This window comes from Lonchura striata, chromosome 13, assembly GCF_046129695.1.
Source record: "Lonchura striata isolate bLonStr1 chromosome 13, bLonStr1.mat, whole genome shotgun sequence".
NCBI lineage: Eukaryota > Metazoa > Chordata > Aves > Passeriformes > Estrildidae > Lonchura > Lonchura striata.
Window position 1 is genome coordinate 5,239,580 of NC_134615.1, and position 26,106 is coordinate 5,265,685.

The window sequence follows — 26,106 nt, forward strand, 5'->3', positions numbered from 1 at the left end:
TGTGTGTGTGTGTGTACCCATATGTGAGTGTGTGTGTGCCCATGTGTGTGCAGAGCTGCCCTGTGCCGCTGCCCGCCGTGTCCTGCTCCGTGCAGGGTCAGAGCTGTGTCCGCACACCTGGCTCAGGCTGCTGCACAGTGTATGCCAGGCACAGTCTGGCCCTGGAGATGGGCTGTGCTACCCATGCAAACCCTGGCCTGAGGAAAATCCTGAAGCAGAGGTTTGCTTTGGAGGCACGATGGTAGGTGCTGCTTTCATGTAAAAACGATGTTTTCATGTTTTCACTAGAAAGCCTCTCAACACGCTGAGTTGCCACCACAAGAATGTGTGTGCTGCATATAGCCAAAACAAAGCTGAAAAATAGTCTTACTTCTGCTAGCTCTGAACTGAGGAGGTTTTTGCAAATTTGACTCCTATGTGAAGGCAGGACCTCTTTTCTGCTTAGTTTTAAGCTCTGAGAAAGAAAGTTAGTATCTTTGATCCTTAAACACAAAATCTCTGAAGTGAAGTCTCTTGACTGTTTGAACTTGTCATGCATAGTCAGAATTCATTCATATTATAAATAAATAATTGGCAGGTAACCACAACAGTGGTAATAGCTTCCATTCTTTCTGGGGAATCATTAACTCCAGATGAATCTCCCTGGTTAACAGCTAAAAACAGTTAAAAACAAACAAAATACCCAACAAAACAGACACAAAATAATATTAGTTGGAAGGGACATCTGGAGGGCTGTACACCAACCTCCTCAAAGCAGAGCTAACCTCAACATTAACTTAGGCTGCTCAGGGCTTTGCCCATTTCATTTTGAAATCTCCAATGATGGGGATGTCACAAACCTCTCTGGCCACCTGCTTGAGTTCAACTGCTCTTATTTTGAAAAATTTCTTCTATGGTGTTGATTGCAATCTCTTCTGTTCTTGTGCTGTTCAGCTCTGCAGAGAGCCTGTCTCGTGTAAGCCAGGGTGCCACTGCTCATTAGCACTGCAAAATCATGCTGCTGACTGTCAAACAGGTTTATTCTATGTCAGGTGCAGACTTTACCTTTGTCATTGATGAATTTCAACAGATTTCTTTCACCCTTGTCTTCCAGGTTGTGGAAGACCACCTGCATGGCTGCCTTGTTCTCCAGCATAATGACATAGAACCTCAATTCAATGTCCTGCACAGACTTTTGTTTTCTGTCATCCAGATTGCTGGTGAAGACTGGCCCTAGTGTTGTCACTTGAAGAATGCCATCTGTTAATACCAATTGAATGTTCTTGACTGTTATTATCCTTCAAGCCTTACAGGATTGCTGTGAGCTTTTTTTCAGCCAGGTTGCTGTGCATCCATTCAGTCAATGCCATCCTAGATTGGCCCATATGGAAGACCATGCCAAAGACCATGCTAAACCAAAATAAGTGACACCCACTGCTTCCCCCACCTTGTCCACTGAGCACATCATTCCAGTTCAGGTGACAACCACACCAGTCAGGTACAATTTGTCTCTATGAGATACATACTGGCTGTTACTAGCTACCTTCTTGTATCTGGACATGGCTCCTTTGTGGATTCGCTCCATAACATTCCTAGGAAAAATGTATGGGTACCTTATGTAAGACATCTTCATTTTTGCTTTGGCTAATCCCTTTCAGAATGAGTGGGTTGTTTATGTGTGTTGAATTTGTGAGACCTTCAGCATGAGCCTGTGCTATTGGTTGAGAAATTAGGGAGTGGCTGAGCAGGCCAAATCCAGAAGCAACCTAAGCAGGACGCTCCTATTTTCCCTCCCTTGGGACTCCCTTTCTTCCCAGCCCCACCACCAGTTACAATATTCCTGCCATTGTTGCTGTGGTTTTAGTCTTACTTCAGAGCAGGAGCCCTACAAGGAAGAGATGGGAAGAGCAGTGGAATGAGGCTACCAGACCCCTGGACAATACAGTATGGTGTGCCAGGTCCTGGCCCTGGCAAAGATTCAAATAGCTGGAGTAAAAGGGAAAAATAAGCAGGAAGAAAGGGTAAGGTCATCTGCATGGGGTGTTAGGGATAGGCATGGTCCTTTCTAGAGAGCATGAGTAGTTCAGTCAACAGGAAGGGCCAGGCACTTGCCAAAAACCACATTTGCACAATGGCCTAGAGTGGTTTGAATTCAGAGACAACAGTTGAGTTTCACAAGTTATAACTTTGGTTCCAAGGTACCTGAACAGGACTGAGGTCAGTGGTGCTGCTTTAGAAAGTCAGAAAGAGAATGGCTGAAAAGCCACCAGGTCTGACTGTGGAAGCCAAGCAGAACAAAGGCTACTGTGCCAATCTGGCTTGCATCTGGGTGGCTTGAGACTTGTTCCTGCCACAGGGGCCTGGCTGCAGCCACAGCGCCTGCTCCCAGCCAAGGCAGGTCTGTGACAGCCCCCAAATTTCCCTTTTGCTGTGGAAAACAAAACTCCTGGACACTGCTCGGTACAGTGATGGGCCAGCCTCACAGGTGGGGATTCATGGGGCCTTCACAACCAGGAAGACTCAGAAGAGCAGACACCTCCTTTGTGACTGAAGCTGGACCATGGCATTGCACTTGAGGAAAGAGGCAGCCCAGCAGTGCCTGGTGATGTCTCTGTAGGAGCACTCAGGCAGGCAGCATCAGGCATGTCTTGCTAACTGGAAGAAATACACATAATTCTGTCATCATTTGTCGTATCCATGCTAATGTGATGGTAATCCTGTGATGGACTTATACCTGTAATCTCCTTACTAGCACATTAAAAGACTTCTAAGAGTGATGCACAGAAAAGCAAAAAGGATGTTAGTGTAGTGACAGTGTTGCTGGGAGCCATGTGCATTGATAATGAAGGAGACACAGTTTAGATTCCCCTGCATGGCAGGCTGAGGACTCTAGGGTCCCAAGGTAAGTGAGAGCACCTGCACACTGCAGTCCTGCATTAGTGAAACCTGATTTGCTGGGTCACCCTCCTGGAGTGACACAATATCATTTCGAGTTGTTTGCTTATTACAGAGATATAATCAAAAGGTGTGGTGCCCTGATTGGAGTCTAGCAAGAAAGTAATACTCTTATTCACCCACCCACCCACCTTCCTTTGGCAGATGGTCTGAGGGTCTCTCCTTTGCTTCATGACAGAAGGTGGTTGATTCATCCCCACCCAGCAGTAATTATGTGTTGCTGCCTACTGGAAGTTCCCATGTTGGCATTAGAGTGCTAAGCCTAGAACTCACTGCTAAGATTAATTGCAAAGTAAAAGCATGATTTCTTGATGTCTGTGTTATATTCAGTTACTTAATACTAGGTATCATTTCCTTGTGATCTTTTAAATTATCATTAAAATGTTCCTAATTGCTGTTACCCTGTCATGTTCCTATTTTTTTGCAACTGTTTTCATGCAGGCTATTAAGCTAGAAAGCAGCTCTGGTAGGAAAAAATTTATAGCATTTTTCATTTTTTCCTTCCTTTCAGAAGAGTCTCCTTTTAAATTCTAGAGCCTCCTGTGTAAAACACAGCTCCTACTGTAGGGGCTTTGCCATCCTGAAAGCTTAAAATTTCATCCCCTTATCTTTGGGACAAAATGATTCCCTTGTCAGTGCAGTTCCTATTGAACCAGTCTGGCTTGGCAGGTCTCCACTCTTTCTTTGTTTAAGGTTATTTATTTTTATATCAAAAAGGTAATATTCATATGCTAGCTGTAAACTTTACACACAAGCAAAACAAAACATCCAACACGCTTCCTTTTATCTATGCTGAGCCATTAGAGTACCAGCAGTGGGCAACTTTTCCTCCCTTCACCTTTTGAAACCTTTTGGTACCAGTGTCCCACACCAAACTCCGTGGTTGCTCAGCATCTTCCACCATCCCAGGGGGTTGTCAGTATGAAGTGGCAAATTTTTGCCAGAAGCAAGGCCAAGCATGTAGGGAGGGCCCCAGCCCCAGCGTGCAGGGCTCTGCCTGGGAAGGGAGGGCAGGAGGGGCAAGGCAAGGGGCCCTGTGCACCTTCAGACACCCAGCTGGGTGCTCCACCAGAGCACAGTCTGCAAGAAGGCTCACGGGAGCCTTTCTGGGTGGGCTCAGGTTTGTGGGGCCATCTCCACAGTGGGGATGTTCCCAAACACTTCATCAGGACCAGTGGTAGCCTCCCCTTGCCCTGGCTCAGAGCTTTGCTGCTGGGAGCTGTGATGAGTGACCTGTGGCACAGAGCGAATGCTAAATCCCACAGTCCTTAGCCAGGAAGTGGGCTCACATTTAGGGATCAGATATAGTATCCAAACTTATAAACCCACCATGGAACAGCAGCAGCAATCTCTTTAGCAAGATCTGGCTTTATGTATGTTCATCAGCGAGTGGGGATCAGGCTGAGTGTAGGTCCTAGGGGATGGCTGACTGTAGTTACCACAGCAGAAAGGGAGGATGGAATAACACTCCAAAAGAGAAGATGCATTAACATCTTCACTGTTTCTAGCCAGTGGACAAGGGCTCTGCTGATAGAAGGATTCATGGGGCCTGGACAAGGGGATACATTGTCTTTTAATGGGCAGATCAGTGGAGGGAAAAGAGAAGAGGCAGCAACGGAAGGTGAAATCAATTCACTCAATATATTAGTATACAAGCTCCACAGCCTCTATAAGCAGTGCAGTATCAGTGTCATCTGATACAGGCATGTCACCTAACAGGGATGCTGCACACGAGGCAGGGATTAGGCCAGTGCCACCCATGCCATACACTGGAATGTTTGGAGCAGCAGCAGGTTTGCTTCTGACCCCAGCTCTAGGACTATGAAGCCTCTAGACCTGTGAGTGTTTTGGGGTGCCTTACGCTGCCTCGCTGCTCTGCTCCCCACTGAGACCATGCATGGGCAGGTGTGTGGGTCTGCAAAAGGGAGCTGGGGAGGTTCTGTGCCTCCCTGAGCAGGACCACTGCCCAGCACTGCTCCCAGAGCACTGCGGGCTGCAGACAGTGCCAGCCAGCGTTTCAGCCCGGCAGGCTGTACCCAGCTGTGGATCATGCTCTGCCTTCCACAGGGCTCTCCAAGAGCTTGCTGTGCTAAGTGCTTCTGAAAGCCACTGGGACAGGGTACATAAATCCCTTTGGGGCTGTCAGGTTCCCTGTCCTGCCTACTTCAGGCGTGTCCAGAAGGTGTGGACCACCAGGGTCAATGCCTGTGTGCTATGAAGTGCCTGCCCTTGGGAAAAGTGTAAGGGCCTTGTGTCTTGGCCCAGAAAGAATGCCCAGACTGTGTGTTCAAACTCCCAATGGGTGCAGCCAGAGCTAGACTGTGGGAGCTCTGTTTCTGTTTGACACTGCCCAGTCCTTGCCCTAGAGAGTGCTGCGGCTGAGGTGAGGTGACCCTGCTTTGGCGAGTCACGCCCACGCTGTTGAGCTGTCCCAAACACAGGCAGTGTCACCTTTGTGCTACTTCCAGCTGAACAGAGAGAGAACTTTGCCTCCTCTTCATGTATCAGGAAGGTCAATCTCTGTATGGACTGCTTTTTCTTTTAAATCTATACATTAAAGGGTGTCATAAAATGCTGTACTAGGGGTGCAATTAATGACTCTTTAGAAGCACTGTGAGATTACTGGCTCTCAGTGCAGTAAATAGAAAGCAGGGAGATTCTGGAGTTCATTTCCAAACAGGTGAGTGGGAACTCTCAAACCAGGAGGCAATTAATGTGTCTGCAAGTCTGGTTTCTCCTTTCCCTGAAGTGAAGTTGGGCATTAGGCTGAGGTGTACAGCATTCACATCATGCCTCATCTAAAATTTGCCAATATTAATTTGTTGTTTTCTACTCTTTAGCAATCAAACAGAAACATTTCAGCCGATACCTCCTGGATGACAAGGTTTGAGAAATAACCTTTTAGTCACTTTTGCAACTTAAGTGAAATAAGTGCAAATGTTCTTAGGTGATAGAACAGCTACATCACATGAGCAGAGCACATTATCTCAGAGTTACCTGCACTCTCCAGTGTGATCCAGAGTTTATTAACATGAATGTGTATTAATTCTTTGAAAGATACTGTATGCAGTGCAAGGAAAATGTGGCTCAGGCTTACAGTATTGTATTTCCCTGATACAAAAACCTTTAAACTTGCTACTGCTTCAACACTAGCAGTGGCAAAAGCTGCCATGAGAGCAGGCCTAGGTAGTAATGCCATTTTAGAAGGAAAAGGCCAGGTTGTATCACCAGCATTGTAGTTGTTCAATAGACTGGTGACCCTCTAGTTAGTTTTGAGAAATTAAACCTTTAAATTTCAAAATTTGCACTGTGATGTTTAACCAGTGTGAAAAGGTAGGTAATGATATATAACAGACAAAGGTATGTTTTCCCAATGAAGCCATGTTGAATCATTTTATATTAATACCAAAGGAACAAACCAAGTTTTTACAACAATAGTTGGCAATATTTCTATTAAATAGCATTAGCCAATAATTTCTAAAACTGCCTGTTAATTACAGCATTCAGGCCTTGCAGGCAGTTCTATTTTACATAAGTGCTATCCATGGCAGACTACAGCCTTTTGTCATAGGCAAACAACACCACAAGTTACCAAATTACTTTCTGAGGGAAATCCATTGACACTGGGGGATTTTTCTTTCTTTGGTTTGGTTTCGGTGGGTTTTTTGGGTTTTCTTTTGGTTTAGATTTGTGGGTCTTTTGGGTAGTGGTTTCTTTTTTTTTTGGTTAGGTTTGGGGGTTTTTTTGTTGTTGTTGTTGTTGTTGTTTCTTTGTTAGCTTTGTTTTTTCCTGACACTGACAGGTAACATTCAAATGAGACAACTTACAGGCACAATGTCATGCTTGCACCACAGCCACTTGCCCAGGCCGGGGCCATGGCAGGCATGGCACAGGATGTGCTGGGCTGCCTTTGTGGCAGCTGGGGCAGCTGAAGAGCAGGAGGGTGGCTGCACTTTAGGATGCCCATCTGCATGAGCTGGAGCAGCTGAGCTGTCCTGTGCAGGCCTTGAATACTGAAACCCTGCAGCACGGTTGGCAGGAGGGCTGGCACCGGCGTGCGGCTGTGCCCGGCCGTCCCTGCTCCCAGCTGCTCTTGGGAGCTGGCACACAGGAGGACAGCAGCACGTTGTGCTGGCACACCACACCAGGAGGATTGGCACACAGGAGGACAGCAGCACGTTGTGCTGGCACACCAGGAGGATTGGCACACACCAGGACAGCAGCACGTTGTGCTGGCACACCAGGAGGATTGGCACACAGGAGGACAGCAGCACGTTGTGCTGCAGAGCTTCATCATCTGCCTGCTCAAGCACATCCTAGAACACACGGCACAGGAGCAGATAAAGATGAATCTCCTGCAGGTAACTGTGACAGTGACAGGAAGAGTGACATTTATTGTGTACTTATCACTTGGACTATCTAGTATTTTTTTACTGCTGCTGTTAGTGATGCTATTGGAGTGTTACCTGCAGCTGCCCAGTCAGTGCCGAGCTCCATTGCATTTAGCTCAAATGCACCCAAACTCCTCAAAAAAATGTACAGCTCACAATGCAAGTGAATTACAATGGTGAAGAGGAGGAATGAAATCAAATGGATACAATTAGCTTGGGCACAAATTAGTCATTCTTTTCTTGGTATAATTACAAAATGGACACAGGTAGCCCCAACTAACCTCAAATACCCTCCTAGCCATAATTAACAATATTGCCTAATAATGGTGTCAGTTTAAGCATTGTTTAAACCAGATGCTTTGCTCAAAATTACTGTATAGCCACATATCTTGCACAACAGACTAACACACAGCAGTGTCTTGACTTCCATTTTTTATTTCATTGTGTCATCTGTGCATAGGAAAAGCTCCTGGCCAAAGAGGAGTCAGTGGTATAGTGGTAAATAATAGTGGGTAGATTCATCTGTCTGTGGTATACAAGGAGCAGGTAAATACTAGAAGTGCACAGAGCAGAAGTAGCTACAAAGGGAGTGCCCTTTGCCTGAATTTACCCTTGACTACACCACTTAGAAGAATTGCATAATTGATACAATTGAACCACATCAGTCCTTTATTTATAGAACATAATGAAATGGTTTTCAACATCCTGGATCACGCTGCATGGGTGATTGCCATATATGCACCCAAGGAGAATAAATAAAAACATTTCCCTAAGGTATAGCTCTTCTCCTTCTCTAGTTGCATCCAGGGCTTTATTTGGAGAGCAGTTCTGTGAGGAGTGCAGCACGTAATCCTGCTGTGCTCTTGCACAGGTGTCAGTCAGAGGAGTGCTGCACTGGGGATGCTCCACAGCCCTGGAATTCCCTTTCCCATGTGCTATAAAGCATTGCACAGGCTGGCAAAGCTTAGGGTGTATCTAAACACGCCACAGACTACTGAACACAGTCCCCTGGGTAGCACTTCAGTAACCCCTGTTCAAGCTCCACACAAACCTGGCTCGCCCAGCCCTACGGGGTCAGGCTCAGCAGCCCCTCACACTGTGGCCATGGGAAGCTGCTTTCCATGGTGGCAGTGGCCCTGAGCCACTGAGAAGGCAAAGGACAGAGCTGATCTGAGGCTGCTGCTTGAGCCATGGGCTCCCACACCAGCCACACCATCCGTGGGTCTGGCTCTGACACTCACTGGGTCACCCAAGGCAGACTCTGCCCTACAACACAAGCAGGAGCATCAGGTGCCACTGAGACAGGGATGCTGTAAAGGTTGCACAAAACAAAGCACCCCTGTTCTTCTATCTGTTGTTGTTGTTGTTGCTATAACTGGAAAAATAGAAATAATTTATAAGTATTTCGCTTGCTGGCTCTTTTGTCCATCTTCATATGATGTTCTACTGTTTCTATTGCATCATTTACATTTGGCCTTTATTTATGATGCCACCTTGTTTTATGTATGCACTTTATAATTAGAAATACTAATTGCAAGCTTGCCTACTACCTTCAGTTGGCTTTTCCAGAGCATTACTTGCAAAAACCTCACAATTACTCAATTGTTTTCAACTGCTCAATGAGTGTTTTCCTAAGTCAAAAAGAAACCCCAGGACTGTCTTTTCAGCTTGTCCTATTTCTAAGTTTTACATGGTGCCCAGCTGATGCAAAGAAATTAACTGCCTCTAAACTTGCATCTTCTTAGAAGCTGTTTAGGGATTCTTCTCAGAAATCCTCTTTTGCTGAATGAAAATATAATATTACTTACTACGTAGAGATACTGAGGGAGTCCCATGCTAGAGATATTATGTTAAATTTTAAATTTTTTTTGACATGTAAAATTTAGCCTAGGCACATTGTCATATTTTTGATACATTTCAAACTGAAAAAAGCCCATACAAGTAAATGGTTCTGCAAGAGGGAGCTAGTCACTTCCATGCACTCACTGCAAACTTTGACACAATGCTCCCATTTTATCATTTGTTATTTCAGCTTTGCTGATGATTCAGTGGTGTTATTCCACTGAAAAACTGGAGTAACACAGCAGTGAATCAGGCTCATTGGCTCTGCATCTCAGTATCTAAAATGAAGATCCACCTACAGGTAAAATACTATCACACTGCAAGTATCTCACGGACTGAAATCTGTCCTGGCTTGCCAGATCTTCATCGGAAAAGGATTGCACAGGCTCAAAACTAAAGTGCACGGTGACTGCATTTCAGTCAATGGGAATACTCATGTCAACGAGATGAGCTGGTTTTGGCTTTTCTCATTACAAATTGGTCGAATCAAAAATAGCAGAGCAGAGGGTTACTTTGTTCAGCTGCTGCTGTTTTCATTACCTGCCTGCCCTGGCCCCAGGGAGCAGCAGGTCTGTCCCAGCCCCAGGAGGCTGCAAAGCCAGGGCCAGCAGCTGCAGGGCGCAGCGTGCCAGGGGTGGCTGTGAGCATCCCACACTGCCTCTGCTCTGCTGGCAGCCAGGAGCTCAGCTTCACAGGGTGACACTGCAGCACACACGATGGCAAGGAATGACAGCAAGTGTATGCACCCGTAATCAGCTTCTTGGGTTTCCTTCTTCGGTGTCATCCTGTCATGATTTATTAAATAGTTTCTATTCCAACTACCAAATAACTTCCCCTTTCCCTTATTATTTCCTTAAGGATATGTCATACTGGTTTTGCTCCCTTCCCAAATTCAGTCTTTTAAGTGCATCTCATAGAGCAGTACATTCTTCCAGTGCCTGCAGATGTAGCCTCGTGCACGTATCTGTGCATTTATCTCTCATGTACCCTGTGTTTAAACTGACTGAGAAAATAATGGTTCCCAGTTACATGATGGCCCAGTCAAATGTCTGTTGATTGACAAACCATCATCACAGAGGTCCTGAGCATTTAACTGAGTGTATGGTTTTACTTGGAAGGGAAGGGGTGGGAGAGGGACTCCACTTATCTGTAGTGATTGCATGGCGAGCACAGCTGCTAAAGCTGTTCTGTTTCTGCCACTTGGCACAAATGTCACCTTGGGTGGCACCTCTGCTGCTTGGCAGCACTGAGTGAGCCCTCAGGCGTGGGGCTCTGCCTGGCATGGTTCACACCTCCACCCTGGAACTGCAGATGCAGAGCCCAGGCCCTGCTTGCCCAGGGCACTGGGGTCTGGGAGTGCCAGGCACGAGTGGCGTCACACAGGCTGCGGTCTTGAGAATGACATCAACACGGAGACACTGCTGCTGGTTTCACTGGGCTAGCACAAGCTTTTTCACCCCATCAAAGGCTTTGCCTTTGTGTCTTCAACCCAAAATCCACCCAGTGTTCATAGGTGGAGGTTGGTACTGCCGCTGGTGCTCAGCTGGAGGGTGATGATGGCATCAAGCTACGGTGGCAACTGGGTGACACTGTGAAGTTTGCTGGGGACCCAGCAGTGGGGAAAAGGGGGCTGTGACCTGCTGCTTCCCTGCCAAAGTCACAGTCTCCATGGCAAGGTTTGGCTGCAACAGATGGGAGAGAAGAACCATATCTAAGTGCTTTCAGGAGCAGATGAAGTCTTCAGTCTGCAGTGACACCCGGACTTGACCAGCACTGAGCAATTGAAACTGTCAAAGAGACCCCAGATGAACCCAGGAAAAGTGAATGGCCATGAGATAAAACGCAAAATGAGCCAAAAAGGCAGAATCTTACAATAACACTAATGTAAACACTGGTCTGTTAACAAGTCAGCCAGCTCTTATCTTGTAGCAGGGAGATTGTTTTTGAGAACCTTGCAGAGTCAAATTAATTCATGAACCTCCATACCAAGGTGCAATCATTAGTCAGTAAATGAATTACACATAATTACCTGCTTTGTATTTAATTCACTTGGCTTCCAGTTCCTTACTCTTCATACAGTGAAACTCTCTCTCCCTCTCACACAAACACACTCCATGGGCAGGAGGTTTTGGAGGGCTGCCATCATCCTGACTCACGAATCAGACTCCATGATTTGAATGATATTTATCTAAGCCTGCAAACAAAGAAGATGGCTATGTGTCCAATGAGAGAATAATTATTGTTATTATGTTTATAGAGCAACAATGTTGGGAGTTAGGACCCTGGGGGGAAGGCGTCAGGAAGGGTGAGCTGGGCAGAGTCTGTAGGCAGTGGTTCAGGGCAGGATTGTGCCAGGGCCCTTGCAGGGCTCCTGCCTCTGAGTCACCTCTGCCAGGAATGGCCCAGCAGCCAAGGCCAGTGGCCAGGTGAGGCTGGCCTGGCAGAGATGCTTGCTGGGAACTGCAAGACCACCTCCCCAGGGGTTCTTGACGTGCTACCAGGAAAACACTGGCCCTGCAAGGGATTTGGCAGTGGCTGAAGGGAGCTGAGGTTGGCACAGAGCACTCAGACAGCTCTACCACTGTGGGGCTGAGGGGAGGTGTGCCAGTCTGCAAGGGATCCAGCCCTGGCACCACGGGGCAGCAGCACTGGCAGAGCAGCCTCCTGCTTGCAGCAGATCCCTTGTGCTCTTTTCTTATGCAGAAGTCACCTGTACCTACATCCACATTAGTTTAACTTACCTGCCAAGGAAAAACTCCATAGCAGAAAAAGCTTGTTTTGCAAGTAACAGCCATTGCTACAGAAGGTTGCTTAAAAATAAAAACGTCCCTTGAAATGACACATGGGTTCTCCCTGCTGCACAGTGCAAGGTTGGACAAGGGAGCCCTGCTCCACCACTTGGGAGAGCTTTGGACACACTGACAGGTGGCAGTGCCATGTGTGACTGAGGCTTGATCCTGCCACGTTAGTGTTCTCTGTGCTCAGAGAGGGCTGTGACAGTGAAGGGTCCTACCTGTCCTCTAGGACTTGTCCATGACAGGGAATAAGTTTGGTAAAATGAACAATTTGAAACCCATATTTGTAAAATGCATCTAACCACTCAAAAGCCTCATCTTGGCTGTGAGTTCAAGTGTGCCATGAATTTAGAGGGCATTCCATATCGTGCTAGAAAGAGGGCCCAGACCTCTGATGTGTGGCTGTTGTCAAGCCACACATCTGCACAGAACTCTTGTTTTTTGTTGGACCCATGGAAACACACCTGACTTCTGATGAATCTGTACAGAGGAATAATGATTGGAAGCTTTTCATCAACATGGTACCAAAAAGCAACAGCCTCGGCCCTCACAGCTGGGGCTCTGGGCACCTTGGAGCATTTCTGCTGGAAATGGTTTGGTTTAAGGACACAATCAGCTGTGGTAATGGCATGCAGCACTTCTATCAAGAGAGCTGGAAAAAGTGCCATTTCTACTTCCATTGACTCACCTTGAGGAGGATAAAGTTTGAGCCACTTTGTAATTACCTCAATTCATCTTTAGGTAACAACATACAGCCAGGGAGACAGAGGGCAAACAGACAGATGAAGATGTTTTCTGGAAATAAAGAATTTAGAATGAATCCTACACAGGGAACAAGACATCCCATTCTTGCTCTTCCAAGACCACTGCGAAACAGTTCCAGATTTTATCCTTATTATTGGGAGGCAAAACCAATAGTCTGAATAATTATTAATGATAAAAAAAATACCACTAAAGACGCAAGATAAATAACTTGATGTCCCTTCCAGCCAACCCAGTTTTAGAAGCAAGTTTTATCTCACTAGATGCTTTAACTGATGATTATGTCTGTGTTAATATCCTAGGGAGAAAAGTGGAAAGGCTTTGACAAAGGAAGACTTGCCAGTGCATTGACAAACAACAATACTTCGGATCACAAAGCGTTTCTTAGAGGATGGGTATTGAAGTGCTGGATTTTTAAAATTGTAGAAAATCTTCCCTACTTAATTCCCTTTTCAGAGCAACTTGAATTTTCTGGAGAAGGTTGAAAAAACCTATATGCCAACATTAACATCCCAAAGGCAGGAAAAGGCTGTAGAGAGAGCAATAAAAACTCTTTCTGAGACAATACGGTCCACAAGAAGGAAGATGTGATTTTAGTAAAAACTGGGAGCCTTGGCTCAAGGTTTCCTCAGTTTCTCAAACCTGGCAGCTAACCTTCAGAGAGCCAAGCCATCTCTCAGTGCTTCAGCCTGCACTTCTGGACAGCAGTGGGGCACTGTTTGCCTCCCTGGCACCCTTGGAGAAGCAAAGGACCTTGCACCTCACCTCACCTGAACTCACAGTAGCACTTGGCCCGTATTTGACATTGAAAATTGTTGCTTCTGTTGCAGGTTATTTTAAAATGGAGACAGATATTTGTAGGCCCATATATGTTTGTTTATTTAACTATCAGTTTGTTTGTCTATCAGCTGAACTAATGAAAATATTACTGCTCTTTAATGAATTACTATGAGGCATTTTAAGACCCTCGAATGGAGGAAGCAAACAAAGCCATATTACCAAACAGGTAGTGAAATAACTAAGCACAAGATTTCATAAATATTGTGCATGCAAGCAGTTTCCACATCTTCCTCTCTCCCTCCCTGGTACACAGTGGGTTTATATTATTACTACATGTAGAAAATCTAGAAAGTAGCCACACATACCCTGTTTACAGTCCCTGAGCAATAATGCCATGAACTGGGGGTCAATACGGATTATTCTTTATTATTCCACCACAAAATATTCTTTGTGAGCTGACAGCAAACAGTCAAAAGAGCAGGGCTATAAATCACTGCTTCATTATAAATCCCTGCATTTGTCACTTTGTCACGCCCATTCCAGCACACCTCGGGCTTGATGTGGCTTTAATTTTTATTTTTTCTAATATCACAACATGGATGCAGCTGACTTTGCCCACCTGAGGGTGCCCATATTGTCACACGTGGCCCAGGGCAGAGGGCAGCTCTCTCAGCACTGGCAGACCCAGGAGGTTTTGCTGGAGGTGTTCTGCAGCTGCTGCTGCTCCGTGCACAGGGCGGGTGCTGCGATCACGGCTGTGGAGCACATCCAAACATCCCCCAGTGCCAGCAGAGCAAGTCCAGGGCTGCCTGCACCCATCTGGAGACACGGATTTATTCAGCATAACACGAGAACTTACCATCAGGTCCAGTTCCAGGGTGAACACTGTTTATTTTGGTGCAAGATCAGTGTGGGAAAATACATTTCCAATTTTGAGAGAGAAATTTTCCCAGTTTACAAACTGTTACATGTTTACAGAGTTTTGAATTATTGTAAGTAACAAAAGAGCACAGATTCAGTAGCAGAAATAAGAATAAAGCATACAGTTGTTGCTGGACATCTTGAGTTATACCAGTGAAGCCAACATAGGATTTTGCAGAATTATTAATAGATTGTGCCTATGGAAATTTTACTTATTTTTACTAACATAAGTTACCAGACCTGGGACAATTACATTGCCGAGCCATGCTCATTTGTGCTTTGGAAAGCTTAGAAGGGGACAGGGAGAATTAATGGAAAGAACCACATCCTCCTCCAGACCACAAATCATTCCTGTTTGTACCTGAAAGACCATAAATTTATCTGTTTGCAGAGCACTGGCAGGTTGCCTGGGAACTTCCATTAAAAGATGTAGTCCTGCAATGCACCTCACAGTGTCAAAGGTGGTATTTTTAACATGCAAAGGAAAGCTCTAAGGCCACGTCTGTGATTAAATCTGGTTAATTTGGCATTAATCTGTGTGTCATTTTCCTGTGAGGCTCTTGGTGTACTTCCTTCAGTAATATTGCAGTCCATTCCAGTTCACAGCTTTTATATTATTCCATTTAGTTTCATTGCACAACCCTTGCTCTAGGTTGAACCTACTAATTCCCATTTTGGTGATGTGAAGCAATCTAGCCCTAACCTCGCCACGGTTCCTTACACACACGTAAAGCATCCTCTGAAGCCGGGGAGAGTTTGGCTCTAAAAGCTGATGGCAGGACAGGTCATGTCCTTTATGTCGTGGGCAGGCAGGACCTGACTGTGCTCATGACTGCCAGGCCTCCCCAGCACCTTCCTGCCCAAATCCTGCTCTGGGCTCCAGCGTGCAGCTGCTTGCTGTGATCACACACTGTCACTGCTCACAGCCAGCCCACCCAGCACAAGTGATGGGCACAGCTCTGAAATGCAACCTTTTCTGAGGAACCCACTGCTGGGCCTGCCTCCTGCTGCCCCATGCCAAAGTTATGAACTAATCCCATTGACAATTGTTATGCCCAACATATGGGTCCCAGATAGGGACAAACAGCAAAAAAAAAAGGACAAATTTAACTCAATATGGGCAAGTCCCCACTGCACTGGGTGTGGGTGCTGGTGAGCTTGGCTCTACAGCAGAGAAAGGACAAAAAGCCAAAGAGAGGAGAAAAGCTGAGCTGGGAGCGGCAGAGGAAGATTTTGTGTGGAAAGGAAACAATGGGACACGGGGAAGGAATTAAAAGAGCCACATCCTTGTCTGCATCACAGCCCTGCAGTTTAAGCTGTGACACTGGACCAACCCTGCTTCTCCCACGGCTCCCCTGTGACTGCCGTGGAGCAGCTCCATCCCCCTGGATGTGTCTCACCCCGGGCTGTGAGGGCAGCAGTGCTCTTAGCACAGATCACACCTCCCTCCTGCTTTGCGAGGACATTTTGATGTGTTCCCCACCCAGTCAGGCCCACCACAAGCCCTTGGAATTAAACTCCAGCCCCACAACCTCTGATGAACATAAACTAAAAGATGTTCCTCCCTTGCCTCTGCTTCTGACCAAACTCACCCTGCTGCAGGCAGATAAGCTCTCCTTGGAGGGAGCCTTCCCAGCCACTGCTTCCCTGCAAGGCTTCCTGGGGAAGGACAAAGGCAAGATGGAATTTCCTTGCACACTCTTGTACCTATGTCCTTTCATATCTGCTTCCACTAGGTTTCTCAAGCTCATTGTCTTGTTTGTGAACTTCTGTATGTTTTATTAATGGCAATATTGATTCTTTTCCATTATTGCTGTATTCCATAACATATTATTAATATTCACTTTGTACACTCCCTTCATGTTCCCAGTTTACAAACTGTTCCATGTTTACAGAGTTTTGAATTATTGTAAGTAACAAAAAAGCACAGATTCAGTAGCAGAAATAAGAATAAAGCATACAGTTGTTGCTAGACATCTTGAGTTATACCAGTGAAGCCAACATAGGATTTTGCAGAATTATTTCTTTATGTTCAAATCATTTGCAAGTACTTGCTGTTTATTTGTCCTAAAAGCAGTGATAGGGAAGTGGGGATGTCAGCATGAGAACCCCACTGCAGCAGGCACAGCAGAGAGGATAAGAGTTCCCAGCAGCATCCTTGGCAGCACAGTGTCTTTTGGTCTGAAGAACCCCAAAATAATTCCCCTCAATTTCCAGCTCCCTTCAGACACAGAACGGTCTGCCAGTGCCTGTTCAGTGAGTCACCTTCAGAGCTCTCAACCACATACAATGAACAAAAATGGTTTAAAAGAGGTGTGTTTACAAACACACACACACATATGGATAGATGGGTATACCTGCATATATACCCACCGAATGTCTAATGCAGAGCTAAGGTAGAACTGCAAATATACCATAACAAATTGTATATTATATTGTAGATACTGTATATGTCATATATGGTTTATGTTATATATACACATCCCTATGAGATATAATCAGGTTTCATTTTGCTTCAATAAGCCTTGGGCTATGGTCAAGGTAATCTATCTGAATATTTGGAGTTCCCCCTTTGAAGGGTGAACCATAAATGTGCAACTTCCCTGTCTCCACAAGGCAGAGGAACTTTACCCCTTCCTCATAGCACCTGCGAGAGCACTGGGGTGGCATTCACCAAGAGAAGCCTGAAACAACCAGAACAGCACCATCCTCCCAGCTCCCTAGGTGCTGTTTCTCTGAGGTCACACCACACCAAACAGCACTGCTGCCTGGAGAGCTTCTGCTGCTGAGAGTGAAGGGACAGGTCACACACTTACAGTGTCCTTCAGCATTTATTTGCTCACTGCAGAGAGAAAATGAGTCATGAGAAACCTTAAGGTGGAGCACTCAAAACAAGGAGTGTATAAATGATTAGCTAGCAAGGGAAGGTCAGCACCAGTCCTTCAAGTCTGAGCATGTTCCATTAATGATGGCACATAAATAATCCTAGCTGAGTGCCTGTGGTTGCAGGAGAGCAGCTATCACCCTTCTAGTCTCTGACATGTCTCTGACTCATATCATATCATCAATGAGGCTGATCTCAGTTTTCTTAAAAAATGTAGTTAAGGTTGTAGAAGTGGTAGAAAATGGAAGTTGATCAACAGATCCAGTTTCAGGATGCACACTTTTTACAAAAAAATCAAAAACCTTCACTACATGGAGAGCCACAGGGATGGAAGATGGACCTGAATTCAATTTACACTCGTGCACCAATACAATTAATCATCTTTTCAGATAAGATCCCATTGCAGAATCTTTATTAGCACACTGATGAAAATGAAAGAGCATATACTGCCTGTTTTCTTCACATCACAGGTTGAATTTAAAGCATTGGTGATAGGGAAAAAATCTGTTTACTTTGTCAGGGAGCAAGAATGACTTGGAGGTATCTGACAAGAACACTGAGATCTTTTTTCCTAGAATAAATTACTGATTTTATAGAAAATATTCTGTGAATAATACAGCTGAGTTCATTAAGTACTCAGTATGTTCTCCTTAAATGCACTGATACTTGTGGCATTGCATGATGAACCATCTAACACTGTCCAAAGGCTGGAGGTCCCAGCATTTTCAGCAGTATCAACTGTATCAACTATCCAGGCCATTGCTGTAGTTTATAATCCAGTTTATTATGCAGTTTATTATCTGTGGCTGCTCTTACACATCTCTGACACCACATCTCTTGTACAGCTACCAAGTAGCTGGGTACCTTTTTCACTTAGTACCTTTTGGTTCTAAGCTTTGCTGCAGATACTCTGCAGTAAATTTTTATCATGACTTGAAGTTGGGCAGGTGAGCTGTGTCAGAGAGGGGGCAAATCCCCAACGGTGCAGAGAAACAGCAGCTTCTGTGGAGTGGGAAAATAAACATTCATATATGTTTAGTCTAAATGTCCTATGTTAAAATGTACTTAAGTAATTTCACAGATATCTGCATAAGAAAGGATAGACTGCACAGCATTGGGTGAAATAGTAATTTTTTCAGCATATTTCTATTTAGAAATTCAAGAACACAATCCTACCAGAGCCCAGCAATTGGAAGGAATACCAGGAAAAGTGAAACATATAAACATAACAGACAACATAATCATCAGCCTGCCTATTCTCAGTGAGATTCTCATGTGCATTTTCCTTTCACCTGCAGTCAGTCTGGGGCACTTTGATCCCAGTGTCCAAGCAGATATCTGGCTGAAAGAAAAGGAGCCAAGGGCAGGTGACAAGGGGATGGTGCCACTACAAAACCTGAATGTTGACCCATCCCTGCTCCTCCTGGCTGTCAGGCAGGAATGGTGGCACTCCTGCCCTGTAGGGAAGGATGGGGTTCCCACAATCTGGGTAAAGCTCTGGTGTGGGGCCATGGCCATCCAGGCACCCTTTGCAGCCTCAGAGCCCTCTGACTTGCCAGCACTTCCTCTGCAGCCTCCACTTTCTCTCTGGGGTAGTTCTCAGCTCCTCAGGTGCTGGCAGAGTGTGCCTTGCTGGTGATTCAATAAAATGTAGAATTAAAATGCAAATTTTCATTTTAATGAGGTTTAACTCTACGCAGAACTGTACAAAATCCAATTAAATAATTTTGCATTGCTCCCTGTCTAACTACGACTTGTCTTAATGTAATGTATTTGTGGATGTGATCCATGCATAATTTTGAGGTGAGAATCTTTAAATATTTTTAAACAAACATTGTCTATGGAGTAGAAAATCCTTAATACTAACCATTCTTGCCCCTCAGCATAGCTGAGCTACAGGGGAGGCATATTCTCTTCCATACAGCAATTTTATTTTTTAGGATCCCCAAAATCTGATCTTGAACTGGCTAAGAAAAGAGACAAGTCTCTTGCTTTGCTAACTGGTTGCCAACTTCCCACCTGTCAGACAACTTTGATTAACACTTGACCATGTCTGGTTTGCAGATTTATTTATCTTTTTGTTTTCAAAATAAAATAAAATATAAGAAAATATCCTTAAAAATAACAGAAAAGATGTCTGGAAAATGCCAGTTGTTGTACAAACAAGAACAGGTGAAATTGGAAGACGGAATTTGCATTGTTTGCATCTCTGGAGTGGCAGAAGGAAACAGGACCACTGAGGAGCCATGACACCTTTTTCAAGTTCTAAGATCCTCTTCTAAGCTATTTCAGGAAATGTTATATGCTGAGTTTGCACCATTCTTCTCTCTGTTCTGCAATCACATGGGAGCAGCAATAGCTGGGACAAGGAGCCGAAACATAACGACCTTGTTTAGACAGCTGAACTTCTGAAAAGGTTAAAATCTAAAACGAATTGTAAGTTCTGCCTGTGGATTAGGCCCACATAGGTTCATTTCATCTGGAACAGTATTTTGCACTTCTACAGGCAAGGTGACTGCTGAGACCCTGGGGGTGCAGCTCACCCATGCAGAAATCATGAAAAGCTGTCTCTTGCTGTCTCTTGCCTGTTTTCTTCTTCAATGGGTACCACAGAGGGCTGTGCTTGCAAAGCAATTGCCAGTGAGGTGGTGTCTGCATCCTTTTGTGCCAAGCTAAAGAACAGGACAGAACAGAATAAAAGCTACAAACTAATCAGAGGTGTGGAATCTGCTTCACATCTGAGTACCTTTAAATGAAGAAATAACCAACTTCAGCAGAGCTGCCATTGTTTGCTGGTGTGGCCCTCATGCTGATGCTCGGGGTCTGGATGCTTTCCTGCCAGGCAGAGGAGCTCCTTGCAGAGCAGGTTGGTCACTCACAGCTCCCTGTAGTGAACTAGACTGAAAAAGAAACTTCAGACTTGTAAACTGCCTCCATCACACAGGCACATTGCTGTGACACAGCTGACTGGGAACACAAACCCCTCAGATAAACTTGTAGCAAAGGCCATATACTCATTCCTTCTGAAGGACAGGAGGAGTAACCCCCAAAGCTGACCAAGCTGTTTCTTTCTGTCCCCCTCTCTGGAGCTGAGCCAATATGACTGCTGCCCACCCAGGAATTCCCTGGTTTCCCTGGGGCTTGGATGGGGCTTGCTGCTACCAGGCTTTGGTGCTGACCTCTCTGCCACCTCATCACCCAGAGCCCAGGCACTGAGGATAGACGACCCCATGCAACATGAGGGAAGAATTCAGATTAAAGTTGCCTCAATATGTGTTTTGAGATAACTGCTAGTAAATACATGGCTTCAAAATCCTAACAAAGGAGAGTTGTCTTGGCACGATATCCCAATATATGTTTGAAGAGCATCATACACCATAAAACTGAAGGCTTTGGGCAGTGCTGCTGATTTAATAATGCTAAAATACAAAATGGAACCGTGATTGAGTTTGAAATTTGACCGTATTTCTTGTTCTCTCAACTTTGCCAGTATTCATTACTGCTTCATTTTTTTCTGTGAAAATAGGAAATACAGACCTTGAAGGTGTAACCTTCTGCCTGGGCCTGCACTGCTTCAGGCAGCTGTCTGCAGGTGGCCCAGGCATAAATCCTCTGTCATCCAGAAGGGCACAGAGAGCATCCCAGCCATTCCCAGACTTGCTAGCAATGCCATGTGAAATCTTGCCATGCACTTGGGTCCTGGCCCAGAACACATCCTCTAAACATTACCCCTTGCAGACCAGCAGACTTCTATTCTCCCATCACCTGTGTCACCTCCTATTTTGTACAAAATCTGTAAAGCACAAGGGGGGAAAATAAGCCAATGGCTGTTCCAGTCATCTGGCAAGGCCTTGTGTGTGGCACCCAGAACATCAGAACACAGCTCCATTTGAAGGCAGGGTGTTTCACTAAAGAAGGAAAACCAGGAAAAGAATTAGGGGAATAAGGTTCAGTTTAATAACCATGACAAACAGCTACTAACCATGTAGTAATTCAGAGGTTTCCATGAACTTTGCCAGGCCACTGGGGATATCCAACACTGTCTTCTCAGGTGGGAGGGCAGGGGGACCGGGGTGTTCCCCAAATCATCCCTTTATTCACACCTAGGAAATGCCTATTGTTGCCATCAAAGCACAGCAAACACAAGGAGCCACCCCTCCCTCACAGTGTGCAAACCCACGCTCAGGCAGAGAGGTGCACCAACAGACTGCACCCCCAAAACTTCTGGATTTTAGGAGGATCAACCTCCTTCTCTGTGGATATGCTCTGCCTTTGGGAGTTCTCTGCTGTTCCTCAAGGGCTGTGACTGCTCCAGGGAAGGAGGAATTTTTTTAAAATCATGCTTTTAGGCTTGTGCTTTATTATGAGTGGCAATTTTTATCATCTTTTTGAAAGGGGGGGGGTTCAGTAGATCTTTGAGGATTTGAGTGTTTGCCTTTTTTTTTCTTTTCCCTGTTTGGATGAGACGGACTACAACACGGATTTGAAAAAAAAGGTTTGTTAATACCCTGCTAGCTTTAAAAGAGAATATCTGGCATACACATGTTCCCTTTAGGGTTTTGATTTTTGAGGTATGAGCCCCATGCAGCAGAGGAGCCAGATCATTTGGCAGTAATGCAAAGTGGCATGGTGACACTTCACACAAATCCTTGCAGAATTCTGCTGAAGTGCAGGTAAATATTTAATAAAACTATAGTTGGAGAAAGCAAGACTTCAGAAATTTGAAAGGTGGCTCTGTGAGTGAAAAACTGGTATCAAATCCCCAGGCAGAGCTGTATCCTTGTGGCTCAGGAGAATGGACCCCGAGGGCTCAGCTCCTTGCAGCAGCAGCAGCAGGAGGTACTTCAAAACCCCAAAATTTACCTAAGCACTGATTCCTCACCCCTGCATATTGATGTCTCACCTGCTGTGTTTCTTACCAAATCGATGTTTTGGCTGTTTTCTGTTTCGTTGGCAAACTCTGATGTGCCAAACAGTGCTACAGGTTTTGTCCTCTCCACTCTGTCATTCCATACTACAGGGCTTCAGTGCCACTTAATTTTGTGATGAGGAATAGTGCATTGCCTGCAATGTATGTTGCTCATGTTCTTCTTCACTGTTACAATGACTCATTATTCACAGTGTGTTTATGTAATATCATAAATACCAATCTCTGGTATTTATGCAGCATAGTATTTACTTGGGCAAGTTGCCACATGCACTAAAGAAGTAAACAAAGAGCCATTCTTCAGAGGGTTAAAAAAGTCTTAAAATTAATCCAATTTTCCTTCATAAGGCACTCCTTGTTATTTTACCTAAAGTGGCTCTTTAAGATATACAGTATGATAAAACACAATTCCTGGGAGACGTAATTATGGTTCCTAAGAGACTGGTGAATAAACAATCTGGAATAGAGTGTTTGTTTTCCCTAGGTTTTCTTAACTATTAATGGAAGGCATAAAAAAAAAAAAATTGGGGAGGAATGTGTTGGGGTTGATAAATGGTAAAAAACCTGAGGAGCAGACTTCACTGAACACCCAGGACTTCTGCCTAGAAGCGGCACTATTTTATTTGATTGCAAATAATCCTGTTTTGGTAATGCATTTGCAGTGAGGGTAAATGCCACAGTGGATTCTTTGGTTGTTTTTTTTTTTGGTTTTTTTTTTAATATTTACTGTACTGTGTACATCAATGGCACAATGTGTGTTCTAAAGTAAAGAGCTTGCCTTGTCTCACATTACCTCTAAGCATTAACACAAACAGCTTCCTTGGACTGAAGGTGACAAAACCTGCGTGGTACGAAATGTTCTGACACAAATTCCTGAGGAATGGCAGAGGGCTCCCATCCAGGACAGTGCTGAGCCATTGCAAGTCCTTTCCTGGGAAATCAGGGACACTGCAGCCAACTCTACACCTGTGTGCCACTGAAAACCTGGAGCCTGCCTAAAGCCACACTTGAATCAGCAGCTGAGGAAAACCTATTTGCCACCTGTGTATATTCTGCAATTGAATCAGAGGCAGTGTTTAATAATACTGGTCCCATAGAGTTATTCAAGTGATTCATCACCTAAAACCAGAGGCCACTGGCCACCTCTCTACATCAGCAAATCAGACTGATGAAGCCAAGCTATTAATTCAAATTAATGGTGTCAATCTTCAACCTGTCATCATCAGGAATAACTAAGTAAATTATCAGCTTTGTAGGACCCTCACAGAAGCACAGATTCACATCACAGGTCCTGGGTTTGCACCAGCATCTGCCTCTGCAGATTTTTAATCCCATGAATATAATGATCAGGTCTTATAGGTTCAGTAGAACCAGACATAGACCTTGCATTCCTCCTGTGGCATGTCAGGGTAATAGATCACACTGCTGTAGTTAATACTCATCTATAATTGAATAATTTCCTTTAAAAAAGGCAACAGAAGTATTCATAAAGTCAATTTTATGCCAGATCTGTAGTAAATGCCATTTCTGGCAGAAGAACACACAGCTCATGAGTTATTGACTAAATAATGGGCATTGCTTGCCTCTTTCTATCCAGATTTGCACAAATGGCTACAAGAAAAATATATACAAAGATGAATCTGGTCAAGCTAGTACATGTTCCTGTCTTAAGAATTTATTAAAGAAGTGAATAAACATGCTTGATGTGGTAATTAACCCCATGTAAATAACAAATCTTGCCTTTATAGGGTTTTGTTTGTGCTGCTGTCATTAAGGGCCATTCAGTATTTCCAAACTGGCAGCAGGCCTGAGGTTAAACCTCAGCAAATGATGGGGGAAGATGCACAGAATGGGGGTGAGGGGACCCTGGCAGGGGAACCCTTGTCACTGGTTCCCTTCCCTGAGAGTCCAGAGACAGGAAAGAGAGCAGCAGTAAAGCACATTGATTCTGACAATCTTTGGGCAGTCTCAGCTCGGTAGCCACATTTCTGTAATCAAGAGAAGATATTTCCTTCCAAGCTCCTGACTCCCTTGCCCAGACAGAGAGGTTTGCCCGGTGCTCTGCTGTTCCGGCTTGTGTGTGCAGGGCCCAGCCCAGCCCTGCAGCCTGCCAGGAGCTCCTGAGAGCTGCTGCCCTGCTCCTCAGCCTCTGCTGCTCCTCCCGAGCCCCACGGCACCTGCAGCAGCCATCCCCCACATCTCAGAGGCCATTGGGTCACTTCAGTGCTTCCCAGCCAGGCGCTGGAATGACCCAGGGTGCCAGGGCAGCCCTCAGGCTCAGCTCCTCCGTTGGCCTTAGGGCCCATCCTGCCCTGCTTTCTCTAGCAGCTAACACCATTAGTAATGAATTCTGTGTCTAAAAGGAAATTCTCTTCGTTACAAAGCCCTCAAATTAATCAGCAGCAGTGGTTGTCTGAAGAAAATCCGAGTTACTGCTGTGACTGATGGGGTGGTGCTTCAGTGACCTTCCAGCCCTCTTGCTGCTATCTGCCATAGCGTGCAAGTGATCAGCCATAGCAACAACGACTGGGCTTCTGTGCACACTCTTCTGATGCCTCTGGTAAGGAGGTCCATCAGACATGCCTTTCTGTTCAGGACATTTTGTCCTAGAGAAAGTTGAATTAGTAAATATCCTGCAGCCAGCCAGACAGGAGCATGCTGGAGAAGCAGAGATGATTCTTCATGGGTCAATACTGCTTGTGAGACAAATGCACTTCTCCTCTTGTGCTACAAACCCATCTTGTCTTTGGCTTCACTGAAGACAAAATGATCACACAAGAAAGACAGACAGCACAACACAGCAAAATTGAAAACACATTTAGCAATTTGCATACCTTGCGTGCCATAGAACACCCCCAAATCCTGGTGGAAATGTGCATGATGTGCCAGACATCATGAACCCAGGAACTCCCCTCCCCATAATCCCTTGGGACCAGAAAGTTTCTGATTGTTCTCCAGCTTCCCCATAAAAGCTTCATTGTTACTGCAGCCCAGCCTTTACCAGGAGTCATGGCACCGGGCCACAGCCTCCAGGGACACTCTCAAGCTGCACAAAACAAGTTTTTCCAAACAGTTTAAGTATTTCCCAGCCCAGACTCTCACATTCTAGTTGTTTGTGCAGGGACAGTAACCCACCAAGCCCTGCCTAAAATACTGGTTGTTTAAACTCCACAGAGACATTTTTTTGCTAACATTCCTTACTGCTGTAACCTCTTGACCATTTAAGACTACTATTAATGGGCAGATTCCATAAGCCTAATGTCAAGGAGCCATGCCTGCTGCAAAAAAGACAGCAATCAGACAATAGAGACATAATTGCTGCTTCCTCTGGACCATTATTGGGCTCACAATTTCTTCATGGCACTGGACTTCGCAGTAGTCCGTGAGATAGGTGCAGCACCAGCTGAGCAGCTCGTAGCTGCAGTTGTATTTTGTGATGAAAGCAGTTAAATTTGCTCAGTGGGAGCTGATTCAGTGGCCCTGGAGGAGCTGTATGTCCTGGAGAGACCTGAGCCACCCCACGAGCAGCAGTGCCAGGGTGCCAGATCAGTGCCCAGCTCCCTTGCTTGGTGCTCACAGAGCCCCAGCATGTGGGCAGGTTTCCATGGTCGTATTTTGGACAGCATTTGTCCAAGTTTCTGTGCAGAGATTTTACCCTCTTTTCAAATCAGGCAGCATGGCAATGGGAAGAGGCCATTACAAAATAGATTATTGCACTTAAATTTCTCCCCTGGGAGTTGGGGAGGTCCCTAGTAAATGTGTCAAGGACACAGACAGGCTGGGGGCAGGGATTTGGGCAGCAGGTAGAAGCTGGGAAGGGAACATCACTGGGACACTCTGCAGATGCTGTGACAGTCTCTCAGTCCTGCA